Consider the following 15,036-nt stretch of genomic DNA (forward strand, 5'->3'; position numbering starts at 1 on the left):
ATAATGCGCACGTAGCCTGAACGATTGCGCCTGCATACCACTCGTCTGTATACAACGAAACACGACAAAACGCCCTTCCTCCTAGTGTCAAACCCGTGAGACTGAGGCAATAGAACAGACTCATACAATGCACACCTACTCATAACACCACATATTTGAGTTTATTGCAACAAGAAACACTGCGTTACCCCTGAGTGACAAAACAGTTGTATAGGCTACTTTCAACGCCTTCGTGAACGCCATTTACACCTGTGTTTCCCCATATATATAGAGTAGCGTGCATCACCGCTCAGGCAGCTCCGAATTGCTGACGCGAAGTACGTGACTGGGGGTCCGCTCACAGCCAAACAACGTCGTTGGAGAACATCAAGGGACCAGAAAAAAAGCGCTGCTTCGCGATCCATTAGGTGGGACCGGTAACAGCCGTGGGTCAATTCGGAAGAGAAGCTTCCATCAGCCCGGCGGAAACTGCAGCGTTCCTCCCCATGAGGCTGATCACATGCACTTTCTTTTGTAAATTGTGCAGACAGCATTTGTCGAAGAACTTTCACTTTAGAGATTGCGTATGATCCCTGAAGTCTTCGCATGTTCGTGCCAGACCTTCATCTTTTAGGATTACTATGAATAAGGCACAAGATATTGTTGCGTAAGTTTTTTTTTTCTTTTTTCAGCAGTTTCATTATAATTTCGGGTTGGTATTCAACTATATTTCGAGCCGGAGGCACGTGGTATAAGGAACAAGTCCATGTTGGTTAATGGCACCTTCTGCGCTTACTGAAGAAGAAGCGCCTTTTCAAGGTTAAAAAGAGTAAGGAATCTATCTCTTTTGTTGTCCGTGATAAAAGCCTTAAGACCCAGTGCAAGCGAATATAAAGAGGAAGACACAGCACAGCACTGAAAACACACCACTTACAGCTGTGTTGTGTTGGTCTTTTCTATGTTTTTTTACGTTTCACCTTTTCCTTCTGAAAATGTATCCCATGATTCCAAAACACGATCCTATCCGAAAGGTTGTCGTCCTTAATAGAGAAGCTTAAGTGTAACGACTGGTGCCCATGCACTCATCCAGTTTATACGACGTACAAGAAAAAGAACGTCGTTTTCCACTCTTTTTCTAAAAATTGTGGGCAACGGGCTTTGACGTCGACAGCTTTCCCATCCCGTTCTTTCACATTCTCCTTTAGCAGAAACAATTTTGCGTCAAAGACTTTCTTCCGCCGTCCATTTTGCACGAGGTAAAGACAAGATTATATTCAGAGAGAATCCACAGAGAGGAAGGATAACGTCAGTGTTTAATGCTCCTTTTCATTGCAGATAACTTTAAGACATTCCGAGCTTTTATTGCCACACATTAAAGTGAATGACATTTAGCCAGTCTCCGCCGAGCGTCGCGAAACAAGAGTGAGAACCACACACGGTGCAGGTTTCCGGAAGAACGCTCGTCAAGCCAAACGGAATAAAGAAGTGCAAGCAAACGATAGCGAGAGAATATGTTGTTCACAATGGGCTCGGAGGAGAAAGTCCGGAACCGCCCTATATATGAGAGTTAAAGCTGTAAGTCATTTTTGAGGTACGTGGAAGTTCAAAGAAGCCTCCTAACCTTTGAGATATGTATTTTTTTTTTCTTTGTGTTAGGGCTCCGAAACAACTGTGACTGCGAGCTGCATGCTGATGTGGACAGGTGAAGAGAAAGGGAGTGAGGAAGAAGGGAGAGAGAGAATTACGTTATTAGTACTAAGTAGAGGAGTAACAAAAGGGGTAAGAGAGGGGGAGATGGTGCCATCCGCAACGTCTGCCGGAAGACCCTGGAAAAACCTCAGGCAGAGTAGAGTTTATTCGAACCCCCCTTCTCATCTTTCCGCGCTTTATGTGGTGATCTGTGACGTTGCGGAAGAGATATCGCTAGTAAACTAACTCTGTCGACCCTACACTCTTAAAAAAAGGGTGTACTTTAACTCCTTTTTTTTTTTTGCCACATATATAACACCCTTTTGGAGAGTACAATTACTCTCAAAAAGGGTGTCTGCTCACTCCCTCAAGGGAGTAGCATAACACCTTTCTCCCTACTGGAGAGTAATATTACTCCCCGGCAGGGAGAAGGTGTTACGCTACTCTCTTGAGGGAGTGCGGAGACTCCCTTTTTGAGAGTAATTCTACTCTCCGAAAGGGTGTTATATTATGTGGCAAGGAAAGGAGTTAAAGTACACCCTTCTTTTTTAAGAGTATAGGTAACGACATGTACTTCCGCTACCACCTTTTCGTTCCCTTAAAGTCTATACAAAGCAAAAAGAGCTCTTTTCAATGTCGTCTGCAGGAACGAGACATCCAATGCGGAATTCGACGTGCTACCGGAAGCGGACGAATTGTTTGCGCATCAACGTATGACATGCAAATCAACGGCAGTGGGTTAGAATCTGGCTCGCATTCGGCGGCCGGAAGTCGGGAAAAGGTTGCACAACGTATCCGCTGCTGAAAACGCTTCCTGCGTTTCCACCGCGTGGTAATCTGTGTACTCGGTGCTTCTTATTAGGGAAATGCTCATTAGAGAAAGTCGTTAACTTGTTTACCGTCGAACGGTAATTCAGTGCGTCTTTTAAATCGAGTTCCCTTCCTACGCTGATTAATGGTGAGACGAAGGCTGATACCGTAGCTCATTATAATAATTCGGAAGACGACATGTGGAAGGCACATGTATACCATTCCAAGTTGTAGTGGGTGAGGCAATTAAGCGTAGGAGGACAAGCACAACACAAGCCTCACAGCTCCCTGCAGTGCTTCCATGTGGGAGTGACTGGCAACAATGTAGGAGAGAATGTGGTGAGGGTGAGCGCTTGGTACGTTGAAGCGAGGGTACCTAGCATGACCGGCAACCAGAGGGTGTGTGTTCGAATTCCACTGCTGGTGCCTTTTCTTCAACTGTCATTAAGTCAATCCAAGTACCATTCCACCTGATATCGTATGCACTCCGAAAAATGCAACAAATCTGACAAAGTGTCGGTTCTTTTTGCTTGTTTGTTTATTTGTGAGTGTGTGAGAGAGAGAGAGAGAGAGAAAGAGAGAGAGAGCGAACGTGAGTGTGTGCTTTATAGGAAATTACAATGCCACTGTGAACTTCAGGGAAGTTCATTAATGGGGTAACGGTTCGAATATTGCAGCCCTATACAGACCTTATGTTTCAACACTATTATTTCAATCTGTCAAGTATTCCTAGGCGCTTTGAGGCTCTTTGTGTTTGTCTAATCGGGCGTGCCAGACTTAGCTTGGCCATTTTCTATTGGTGTGCATGGAGCCCTGGAATGCTTATGCGTTTTCATGCAGCATATTCGATTCTATTATACTCGTAAAAAACGAAAACAGAGAAGAAAACAACACTCGGTGCAACAGCAACCATTTCACGAGCAGCTTTCTCTCATTACCACTCGTATCGATTAAAGAACGGTCATAATGCAAATGTTATGCAAACCAATGGCAATCCGTAAAGAAAACAGACCAAGCGTCAGCTTGGCAAAAGGGGAAGCGAGAGAACGGCTCAAGCACCAACTTGACCATATTTTCCCTTTACTGAGAATCGCACTGCAAAAAAAGAAAAAAAAATCGTTATGATCAATACCGCTTTGTTCGAATACGCGGCTATTGTTTTGCATTCTGTTCTGGGGACTCAAGTACATGCATAGTGACCTATATCGAACAGTCAAAGACAATCCATCATTCCTCGACGCCACAAAACTTGGTCTTCTTTCTTTCGGAAGAAAAGCTATAAGAGGAGGTGCACTACACAAGAGTGAAGGTCGCCTGACACAATCCGCGAAGCACTCGAGACGTCTTCCACCTTTGGATCAACGCTACGTGCGTCTGTACCGCTTGTGGAGTGACGGTACGTGTACCGGACGCTGCAAAGGTTGTCGGTACATTTATGGAAAGTTCACGTCGGCCAATTCTTGAGACCAACTTCGAGCAACGTCCATAGCCATCTAAGTTTCACGCCCACTTCCTTGTTCACACGCTAAGACGCGATATTCCCCTCATCCTCAATTTTGTATTGGTTTTCCTCATACTTTTCGTTGAAAATATCGGAAAGAACCGCAGTCAGTGTGACTCGACTTCCAATTTGATGCCAATACATACCACAACGACATCCTACTTCCGTATAGGTAGTGCTCCTACTTGATGGCAATACAGTCATAACGACGGCAGTATTGCTCCTCGAAATATTTTTACCCTTCATCATCATCATCAGCTTCATCTTCATAACTGTGTAGTTGAGTCTGAGTTTGAACATATATGCTGTAAAAAGGAGAAGAAATTGAATTCGTCACCGGACGAATTCTGCTACTCCCACAAAGAACCCCTAAATGGGTTCACCCCACAGAAAGGAAAATAAAAACAAAAAGATGAAAAGATAAAAACAGAAAAATATCATACCTCCCGGTCACCGAACTGTATGTGCACATGCATGTGTAACTGTGTGGTGTCTGAGATCGAACTATTTGTTCCTTTAGTTGGCACCTGCAGCTCCATTTCTTGTAAGTGGTGGCACACGCCAAGGGTGCTAGCACGTGTGACACTCTGTCATAAATGTCACAGGTTGCTTTTGAGTCTGGCCGGGACCCATGCGCTTTGGGACCAATTGTTAATACCGGTCTGCGATGCCGCTTTCTTTGAGGAAAGCGAAGAAAGCTTTCTCTGCTTTCCTTTGTTGCTGTCTGCAGAGCCAAGGTCCCAGTAGTTCACAGAAGCTGAATGGTCGGGAGTCGAACTTTTGTACCGCAGTCACAAGTCCTTTTCGATGTGCTTTGTATTCCAGGCACTCAATGATTTCATGGAGCGAGTGCCCCGGAGTCTTGCATGTTGAGCATATAGCGGAGATTGTGAGAGACACATTTGGTATGCGGTTTTCCCAGGCGGATTCTGTGAATCACAGTTTGCAGACGTCTTTCACGGGTTTCTGGTATGGCTCCTTTTAGGTCCGGATCAATGAAGGAAAGGTATTGTCGGAGGGTAGGAGGCTTACCAGTAACGACACCTGAACGCAATCTCGGAATAGATTTTTCCCATTCTCCGCCCCTACCACACTGCTCCTGTGGCCACCGTGTACTCCTGAGCAATGCATCATCCACAGATTATAGTCACTATAGAGACTATAATCTGTGGTAGATATATGATCTAGTAGGTCATATAGGACCTACTAGATTATATATCTACCATGTATGTCATTTGCACTCCTCTCCAGCACCGTAATTTGGAGGCTAGCTGCGGCGCTCGTCATCAGCCTGTTTATTGCTTGTTCAACTGCTACAATGTCGCTTTCAATAGGAATTTTGTACAGGCGGTGCGTATCCCACAAGATATGTGTCCTTGCAAAAAATACAAATTAGAGTCATCATCATTCTGTGCGGTTTGAAGGGAGCTGTATACCGTTGCTGTCGTCATGCAATCGGAAAGACATTTGGCAGGAGAGCAAAAGCACAAAGAACGCGCGCCGTAAAGTGCAAAAAGCTTGTATATGCACTTGTCACACAGGCACCAGTTATGGACAGCCTTCCATGCCGAGACTGCGAGGTGCCGGCTTTGCTGTCTTACGTTTTCCCTGGGTTTTCCGGCAGACTTTCCCAGACGAATGTCGGCATAGTTTCCCCTTGAAGTCGGCCCAGGACGCTTACTAACTCCCGTGTCCCCCACTTCTTCCTGCTGTCCTCTCTCCATCTGTCCACGTCTGTTGTTGTTGTCCACAGTTGCTTCGCGGCGCCAATACGAAATTTTAAAAAAGAAACCAATTGCCATTGAACCAGAGCCATTTATATACGGCTCTGCATTGAACGTGCGCGCAGCGCCACCAAGCGTGCAATGTGTCCACTTCTCGAAGAGCATTGGATCCAATGCTCCTTGACAGGTTAACACGATGCACACTTGGTGACGCTACGAGAACGTTGAGTGGCCGTTGGTTTCAGTTATCACTGAAGACTGTCCGTATGACAGATACACTGAGACTGGTGCCTACAAATAATGTGACTACGGGCGGTAATCCTCAAGCAGGTGTCAATCGATTGTTGTCGGAGCACTGCGTGGGTTGCTGTCATGGTGGAAGGAAATCGGCACTGATTTGAGAATGCTAATAATTCTCACAATTACTAATGTACGGTGTGGCACTAAAACGAACCTCAGCCTGTTCTTTTATTCTGATGGAATGTTTCCACGCAAGTAATACGCGTGTATAGCACATCCGCAGTAGCAGCGCCACCTAGATAAGAAAAGCTTTCGGCTGCAACTATGATTATAGCCGCCATGAGCCGCATGGGCAGTCATTGGTAGTCACAGAAACCGTCTGTGGCGGTCAGCTGAAGCAGACGACGCCGCGACACTTTAATATCCACGTGACGAAGGAGTGAGTGTGGGCATTAGGCAGGCATACGTGTCCAGGCTCCAGGGGCTATTGTGGCGTTGACAGTAGATGCTTCATTCCTCCTCCCCCCCTTCCATCCTCCGTCGAAACGCGCTCTCCTTCCTTGGCTGAACTTCCGCCAGAAACCACCGAAGGTTACGTCACAATGGCACGGTTTCACCATCTCCGGTAAACTTTGAACCGAGATCAAAGGTTACTAAAACTTGAAGTTAACACTCAATTCTTTTTTAGAAACGTCAGTTGGTGACGTGATGAATGTTGTTTCAGTGACAGTAGCTCCCCTTGGTGAAGCAGGGTTCGTTCAATTCATGTTAAGGGAACGTTGATCTCAGTTCAAATATTCATCCACGTTGGTGAAACCGGGCCAATGCGACGTATACGATGTGGACACAGTAGAAGGCGCGTGCCGAACGACTGCATCACGGGGATGAGAGCAAGGTTGACCGTTGCCAATCGACTGCCGAGAGAGCGTTACAATGACCCACGTTTTTCAACCCACAAAGGTGCATATTTGCTAAGTCCCGTAGCGGCCTTGAGTTCGGATAGGTTGCTACGGCAACGACGAACGTATCTCCATGTGAAATGGGCACGTTCAATATGCTCCGACGTCTCTGCAGCATCCCACACGTACGCCCCCATCGTCGCCAAACAAGATGTTGAGAACGCGGGTCGCATTTCATGTTGACACATTATGCCTTCGCGTTTGTGTAATACACTCGTGCGCATATCTTTCATTTCTCCCCCGTGTATTGGTGTTGACGACGTGCGATCGACAAACAGCAGGGGCAAAATTGCAGTTACGTAAGCACTTGAAATCTTTGTCGTGGGTGAAACAGAATATGTATTTCTCTTCTGGCTACGGGAATGTGCAACTTTTACGTACAACGGAACCCGAAACCTTCTGACACCCAGTGCATTAATCGTTTCGCTCCCTTCAAGAGTTGAATTCCACATTATCTTTTTTTTTTCCTTTATTTTCGCGTTAGCGCCGCGAAGCAACTGTAGCTATGAGCGGACAGATGGAGGGAGGACAGCAGACAGGGGTGTCGGACAGGGGGGGTCAGTATCTGGGCCGACTCTACCTGATTGAAAACATCGATACGGGTTGCATTGCATCATAGTGTTGACTATAATTACAACAACCATTCTTGCACTGTTGAACGCAACGTACAAATAATTACTCCTCCGTTGTTTCTGCTTTACATGATAAGTGTACTCTGATGTGGTGTATGTGCTGATCGCGTTCGACAACAGCGCCTAATCAACTTTGCAATGCCCTAAGCTCCTGGCATTCTCAGCGGGGTCCGGTCCCGTGACCGTCAGTGCGCGGACGCGTTATCGTTGTAATCCATCGGTACTTTCTTCTGGTCGCGCCCCTGTGACGTGTCTCAATTCTCGAAAGAAGAAAACGGAAAGCCATGGACATACCAAGCACGAAGAATTACATGATGAGATGCTTTTCAGCCGTCGCTTAAATAAATTTCTCCTTTAAAATATATCAGGATGTGTATTAATAGACGGAAGAGGAAATGGACTGCTTGAGTTACGTCTGACAGATGACAAACAGCTGCCGTGTGTGCGTGGGTTGGGAGACGGAAACGCACAGCAAGAGTATATAACGACGCCGAGCTTATGGATCTCTTATTTTCACGCATGACCCTCATAAACTAAACACATTTCTCACAAATGTTTCGGTAAAGTATCATGGTAGAACGGTGCTTCACCAAAGTGTGCCATCATTCAAGGCAAAGTGCTTTGAAGAATGGTGCTTCCACTCGAAAGGTGCTAATGTTTGAATTTGGCCGTCCAACTGTCAAGCCATCACATGTTTCACAAAAGTAGAACATAAATTCCAACTGACCAACGTCACCTCCCTATACCCACCCCCTTCCCCATCACCGTCTTCACCAACAGTCGTGACGATGCCCACAGCTGTGAGGCCAACAACGGCGCAAGTTGTTACCACCATCACCACCCTCCCCAGCTGTGTACAGTGTTCTCTCCCTGCAATTATGCTACTTTTCGCCAACCGCGGTCGCACGACAATCCCGTTGAGCAACCCTTGCTCAACTCAAAAGGACTTGTCAATCGTACTCCTCGGCATGTACTTAGATCTTCAGAAGCTCTCCCTTCGGAAATGATTGGATATTTATTTAAGCTATTTTCGTGCGCATACACAGACCCGTTGGGTATCGTATGTAGGGATCCCTACGACAGACAAGGGATAACACAGGGAGCTATATACTTTTACTAATCTTCACCAGATGTCATTTCGCCCCTATCAATCCGTCTTAATCGCGACCTAAGCATCCGTTTCACCAACCCACTTCTGCTCGAAATAAGAGGGTCGCCGAAAAACCCAGACTGCGGCAAGACACGAACCGACACTTCTTGATTACGGGTTAAGTGCGCTGACCATCGCTCCGCGCTGGCATGCATTGTCCACGACAGAAGCCCTTATAGTTGTGTCAAGGAATGTTCCCGGGTTCTTTTAATGCGGACGAACAAAGTTGCCAGTTGAACACCGTCCGTCTCAGCCTCACCTTTCTTGGCGTTCTCTCATCATGTCCGTCCTAACCACGCACCCTGTAACACCTCGTACCCCTGTCAAGGACCTCATTCAGACTGAATCGCTTTCGCCCTCTAACCTTTTTACACCTCCTAACCTCCGTCTCTTTATGCTCTCCCCAGCATCTTTTTTTTTTTTTTACACATTCCACATACGCTCAACAACAAGGCAGGCGGCACTTGGTGACCGTGTTGGAATCTACAACGCGAAACAAAAATATACGTTGGTACAACACGTGTACCTCATAATTAAAGAACCAAACTAATGAGGTAGCGTGTCATTTTAAGGATAAGAGCGCTCCACCGATAAACAGATTCAGCTGGGTTCTCGTTCTTAAATAGATTTTTAGCGCATCTTGTCGCGAAAGTTAAGATACGTTGTTAAAAGAGCGAAACTGTAAATTATTTAAGCAGGAAACTTTAATTAACGACCGAATTAATGGAAGCGACAGTGACGAGAACTGTCGAACTGCTGAAACACGTGCCAAAAAGTATTCTCCTTTTTTTTACGGATCTGCTTGTGAAACTCTATCAGTTCGAAATTATGTTGCAACTCCGTAATAGAAACAAAGCTTTTGTTCCCGGCTCCAATAATGATTTGGAAATTGGTGCGATCGACAAAACAAAGAGAAGACACTGGCAATTTTCCTTCTCTCTCTCTCTCTGTCTTTTACTTGGCAGACACGTCAGCTGTTGCACGCGTCGTCTCGACGAAGAACATTTTAAAGGGAACAACTTGATTTATATAGCTAGCAGATGTGCGTGTATTATAACACACACACATAAAGAGACGATGATGAGATGGGGCTGATGCCGGCCAGCAGGCCGGGCGCTGCCCCAGTGCCATTTGTAGATAGTGAAAGATGATGATGGAGATGGGGATTCAGGTGATCAAAGCAGGGTGGAGAGACCCAAAATCCCAAAGGTGACGGAAACCTTGGTGCATATGAAAGGTACTGGACCATGGGCGCAGCACCTTGCCTATGGCAAAGGGGCGGTGATCGATTGCAGGCATTCCATGATGCAAGATCTCGTGCTCCCGCTGGTAGTCAGGGCAGTCCATAAGTAGGTGGTGCAGGTCAGCGCGCACATTGCATGATGCTCAAAGGTCCGATTGCGCCCGGCCAAGGCGCTGCCTCATCAATAAGGTAAATGCGACATTCAGCCGCATACGGTGAAGAAGTCGATGAGGAAGCGAGAGAGAGAGAGAGAGAGAGAGACGGATCCACTGTGTGGAGCAGAGAGTAGGGTGTCATGTCATGCAGCCACTGTGGTCTTGTCTTGTCTGCAGAGATAGCACGGACAAGGGCCCGACGGTCACATTTGGGCAAGATGATAGAGTGGGCTGAAGGCCCACCGTAGGGCAGCCTGGTCAGCCTCTTCGTTGCCGGTTATGCCCATGTGACCAAGTACCCGCGGTAACACCATGCAGTGGCCCAGGCCCAGCAGCTCCTTGTAGGATTCAAGCAGTCAGCAACAATGGACATGAGAGGACCGCGAATGCCCAGCATTGTTGCGGGGCATTGGAGGGCAGCCTTTGAGTTTGTGTAGAAGACCCATGGTCGAACCGAACATTGCAGAATCTTGCACATGGCAAAGAGCAAAGCATGCAGCTCAGCACATGTTGACGACGTCGGGTGTGAGAGACGGGAGACACCAGTTATGTCTTCGGAGGGAATAACATTGGCGTATGCGGAGCTGGTTTTTGTGGATGAGCCCTCCGTAAAAACAGGAGTAAAGCCTGCATACAGGTCGCCCATCATGTCAAATGTAAGCACCTTGGACGCACCTGCACCAACATCGTTCTTTCTGTGCAGCCCGGGAACGAATAGCGAAGCAGTTGGTAGAGCGAGGGTCCAAGGTGTAGTTGAACGCGCCTGGGGCTCAACTTGAAAACATGGCAGGCCAGGCTTCAGCTGTTGAATGCAGGACCAGAACTTGTTATTCCTGCGGCGGGAAAGCTTCAGCAATAAAGGATGCCGCCGGTGATGGGCCAACAAACGGAGATATAGTGACGGCTCGTCTCATTAAAGCGCTGGATAACAAGCGAAGTCTCTCTCGCTTCTGCCGTGACCAAGCAAGTATTCCGCTAGTCTTGGCACGCCCAGACACACACGAAGGCTACGTGCCAGAAGATACTGAAGCTTAGACTCGGAGGATGGCGAGATCCCGTGTAGTACTGGCAGACTGTATAGGACCGGACCACGTACCAGGGCTCGCTGAATGGCCAATACAGATCGCGCATCGCAGCCCCACCTAAGACCAGCGATGTGTCTCCCTACAGCAATCCCCCTGGAGAGTTTCGCCTCTAGGCCCTAAACCTAAACCTATGCCCGCTATACGTCTTCTCCACGAGAGTCAAGAGTCCAGCATAACATCCAAGAACTTCCATGAGATGGAGTACTGGAGCTGCTCTCCAGCCACAGGAAGACGATATTGAAGCACGTTCTTTCGCGTGAAGGTGATAACGTCCGTCTTCTCCCACGAGATACCTAAGCCTGCCATCAATAGGTATTGGTGTATATTGAGTTAAGGGTTGACTGCAGACGTCGCTGAAGGGCTGGGCGAGATTTCCCGGTGGTTCAAACGCAGATGTCGTCAGCATAAAGAGAGAAATATACTTTCCTTCCGATGCAGTCCTTAAGACCCGCCTTAACTATACGTTGAAGAGAAGCGGGCTAAGCACACTTCCCTGTGGTACCCCGTAGTCTGATGGAACGGGCGCGGTATCTCCCTCAGCTGTGCGAATAAACAGGGTCCTACCGCGAAGGAAATCCGTGATCCAACGCATTGGCCCTTGATGGCAAAGAGGCACAAGTATAGAGTATGAAAATGTGACTGACTGTACCATACGCCCATTTCACATCGAGGAATACAGCCACCATTATCCTTTTGCGGGCCATTGCTTCCTGGGCTGCGGACACTAAGTCCAAGACGGAGTCCAGCGCCGAGCGATGCCGACGGAAACCAGACATATCTTGGGGGAAGAAGGATCTCTTCTCGAGGCACCATTCGTGTCTGTGAAGTATCATGCGCTCCAGGAGCTTTCCGACACAACTGGTCAGACTCACCGGCCCAAATGAGGACAATTGCGAAGGGACCTTGCCTGGTTTCAGCAAGGGAACAACGCTTGCACATTTCCGGGCTTCTGGCTCGTTAATGGCATCATATTGAATACACAGGAAAAGTATGTCATGTTATTCACAAGGAAACATTGTCCTCTTGATTTTGATTACTCTTTGGGAAATGTCACTCTGAATAAGTGTTTCTTTTTGTTTTGTTTTTGCACGTGAGCTAGGTGTTTATGTGCCGACTTCATGCGGCCCTTGGCTCACATCTGCCTGTGAAGGTTGCCCGCCGAAATATCAGCACACTGTACCTGCATACAGCAAACAGCGGGTGCTTTATATCGCTTTCGTTATTCCTGTTCGATTGTAAGCTCTCTTTTTTAGCTTCTGTGTGAGAGGCAAGTAAATCAACCTCTTATTCCCGTCCCTAAGTAGCGCACCGACTGCGCGCGGTTGTTCCAGCGTTGCGTGCTAGAATATCGTTTGTCACTCTTAATTCCCAGTGGCTCACGAAAGGGATTACGACCGCATTTCCTGTTTAGCACCATTGCTAGACGCGGCGAAAAAAAAAAAAACTAGCGGAACGTCAGCCCTCCTGATTGACGTCACTGATAACAGCAACACGTGCAACCGTTCATATTTGCCATCGTTGCGGCTATTTCACATTTAAACTGAGGTATAGATAAATTCCGCATTGAAGAGGATATGGAGGCTGAGATAGATAAAAAGATGTACCCGAAGCGGATCACGATAATTAAACATTGAGTGTACAAGAAGTGTGAGTGGGCGTTCTTGTTAAAGCGATAAACTAAATAAGCGATAAACTAAAGCGACTATGAAGTCTAGTTTGGCTTTCGTGCCGCCCGTGATGTCACGCCACAGTTGTTATTGTAGGACTTATCTGTTGGAAAACTGAGGAGCTCGTTTTCGGCCCTGCTATCCCCTGGCATGGCTTCCGATAAGCGCCCGACTGGCGGCTATCGACGGTAGCAATATTGGATTCGTCGAGGAGGAGGCTGGGTGTCGGCACGGTACTGCACGTCGCGTAATATATATGCGGACACAAGAAAAAAGAAGAAGAAAAAAATCTGAGTGCCAGGGAAGATTACATCATCTATATCTGTGGCACATTCTTCTGGGACGGCTTTGTGCCATGCCCATCCCGATGCCACGCGTCTAATAGATAAATATGCCTATCGGCATCCTATATTTCAGAGATGTCATAGCTTTTCGTGCAGATTTCAAAGTTAGTAGCCGTTACTTCACCGCGTTATCTTCGGCAGGCCTGTAGAAATTACTTTTTAGAAATAATTAGCTACAATTACAACTACAAGCTCATAAAAATAATTAAATTACAGTTACAGTTGCAACTATATGATCAGAAAAATAATTTGATTACTGTTAGAATCACAACTACATGCTCAGAAAAATAATTACGGAGTAATTCCAACAGTAACTCCAAGTGCCTTACATGTTACTTACAAATTAATTTATCATGTACAAGTATACACAATACACGTGTACAAGTACACAATTTCAAAAGTAACCCTGCAAGTAAATAACCGTTAAAAATGTGATTGAGTGTTACTTGATGTGACAACTGAGTTACTCGTATTTAGTTACTTAACAGGTGTGACCTTACGTCGTTGGATCGGACATAAAATATCCCAGGAATCACCGCCAATTTCCCAGGTTGAGCCAATCTATTGACTCCACTGTCAACATTTACAAACTTTTTTACGACTATCAAACTGCTACTTCATGTGGAGTAACATCACGTAGCTCAAGCATATAGACTGACAATACAGGACAATATACCACGCAAAAGATCTTTTGCGTGGTATATTGTCCCGACACAAAGAAACCCCCAAGGAAAGCTCACCTTGGTTAACACTTCACTGTTCGGAGCTGTCTCACACGAGCGCCAAAACTGACTTCACGCTTCACTTCATCAACCGCTGAGGGAGAGGGATGTGAACTTTCCTTAGAGTTGTCATTTCAAAACCTCACGCACGTCACGATGAACAGAAGACAGCGCTCGTGCCAGTAAATCTGGCAATCCGCATACACTTAATCCAACAGCAAAGCGAAGCTGTAACGCTAAGCGTTCACCGACGTTAAGGACAACCGTACCGTTCAGTACCACGCGCCGGAATGATGCCTTTCTCTGTTCGACGTCTGTTGTAACGCCGGCCGAAGCGCTTCGCTCGCAAGAGCCACGTGATCGTTGAGGGGGGGGGGGGGGGGGCGTGGTAGTGACGGTGCATTTTCTCTTATCAGCTCCCGGCCTCTTCTTGCGTCGTGGGTGCCACAACAGGTGAGTTAGGTGAGTTTATTGGTGGCTGAGGTGCGCAAGGTGTTTCATGTGGGGAACAAGTCTGGCTTCTGTTCTTTTTCTTCTTAGGACCGTGAATCGCAACCACCGTAGCTTTTCCCTTCCAGAGGTGTGCAGAGACGCACAGATGGAGAGCGTCGGCTAGCGGTATAGGAGATATGAGGATAGAATGGGCAGACTTCATGGGGAGTTGTGACTTTGAGGAGTGCACAGAGATGACCAGATGGAGATGGGGTAGTTAGGAATAGGAAGACAGATGACTTAGAATGCGTCCTGGCCTGGGTCAACTTCATACGAAACTGTAACTATATTTACAAAAAAAAATGTCGGAAAATCAAGAGGAAACATTAGGTAGCACAGACGATTGTAGGATTCTACCACACTACGGGAAGCAGTTCCATCAGTACTACCACATTACTTCTCAGTCTCGACTTATAGGAGGCATTATCACAGGTCACTGCCTATATCTATATCTAGCATATCGAGAGATAGAGATACACTTCCCTGGTTGTGTGCTGGCAATCGGTGCATAACTTTGCACACTTTGGTTTGCGGGCTTTTCTATTGGAGTGAAATTATCGCAAACTTATCCGTCCTTGTCAAAATATCGTGTCGTCTGCCGAGACTGTCCGGGTTACAAGAACTTATAGCGATGGCAAAGGTGT

General features: G+C 46.8%; 1 protein-coding gene across 3 annotated transcripts in view; it reads right to left on the reverse strand.

The window, feature by feature from the left end:
* The window catches only part of LOC135367267 (calcitonin gene-related peptide type 1 receptor-like), a 59,464-nt gene extending 45,258 nt beyond the window's left edge, over window positions 1-14,206 (reverse strand). For 2 of the 3 annotated variants that reach the window (XM_064600449.1, XM_064600452.1), the window contains exon 1: window positions 13,919-14,205. The gene's annotated coding sequence lies outside the window, so the exon portion shown is untranslated. Of the gene's footprint in view, window positions 1-13,918 lie in introns of all 3 variants that reach the window. The other variant, XM_064600453.1, reaches the window with a different exon arrangement.
* Between the last annotated feature and the right edge of the window lie 830 nt (window positions 14,207-15,036).

The sequence above is a fragment of the Ornithodoros turicata genome, chromosome 8 (assembly GCF_037126465.1).
Source record: "Ornithodoros turicata isolate Travis chromosome 8, ASM3712646v1, whole genome shotgun sequence".
Lineage (NCBI taxonomy): Eukaryota > Metazoa > Arthropoda > Arachnida > Ixodida > Argasidae > Ornithodoros > Ornithodoros turicata.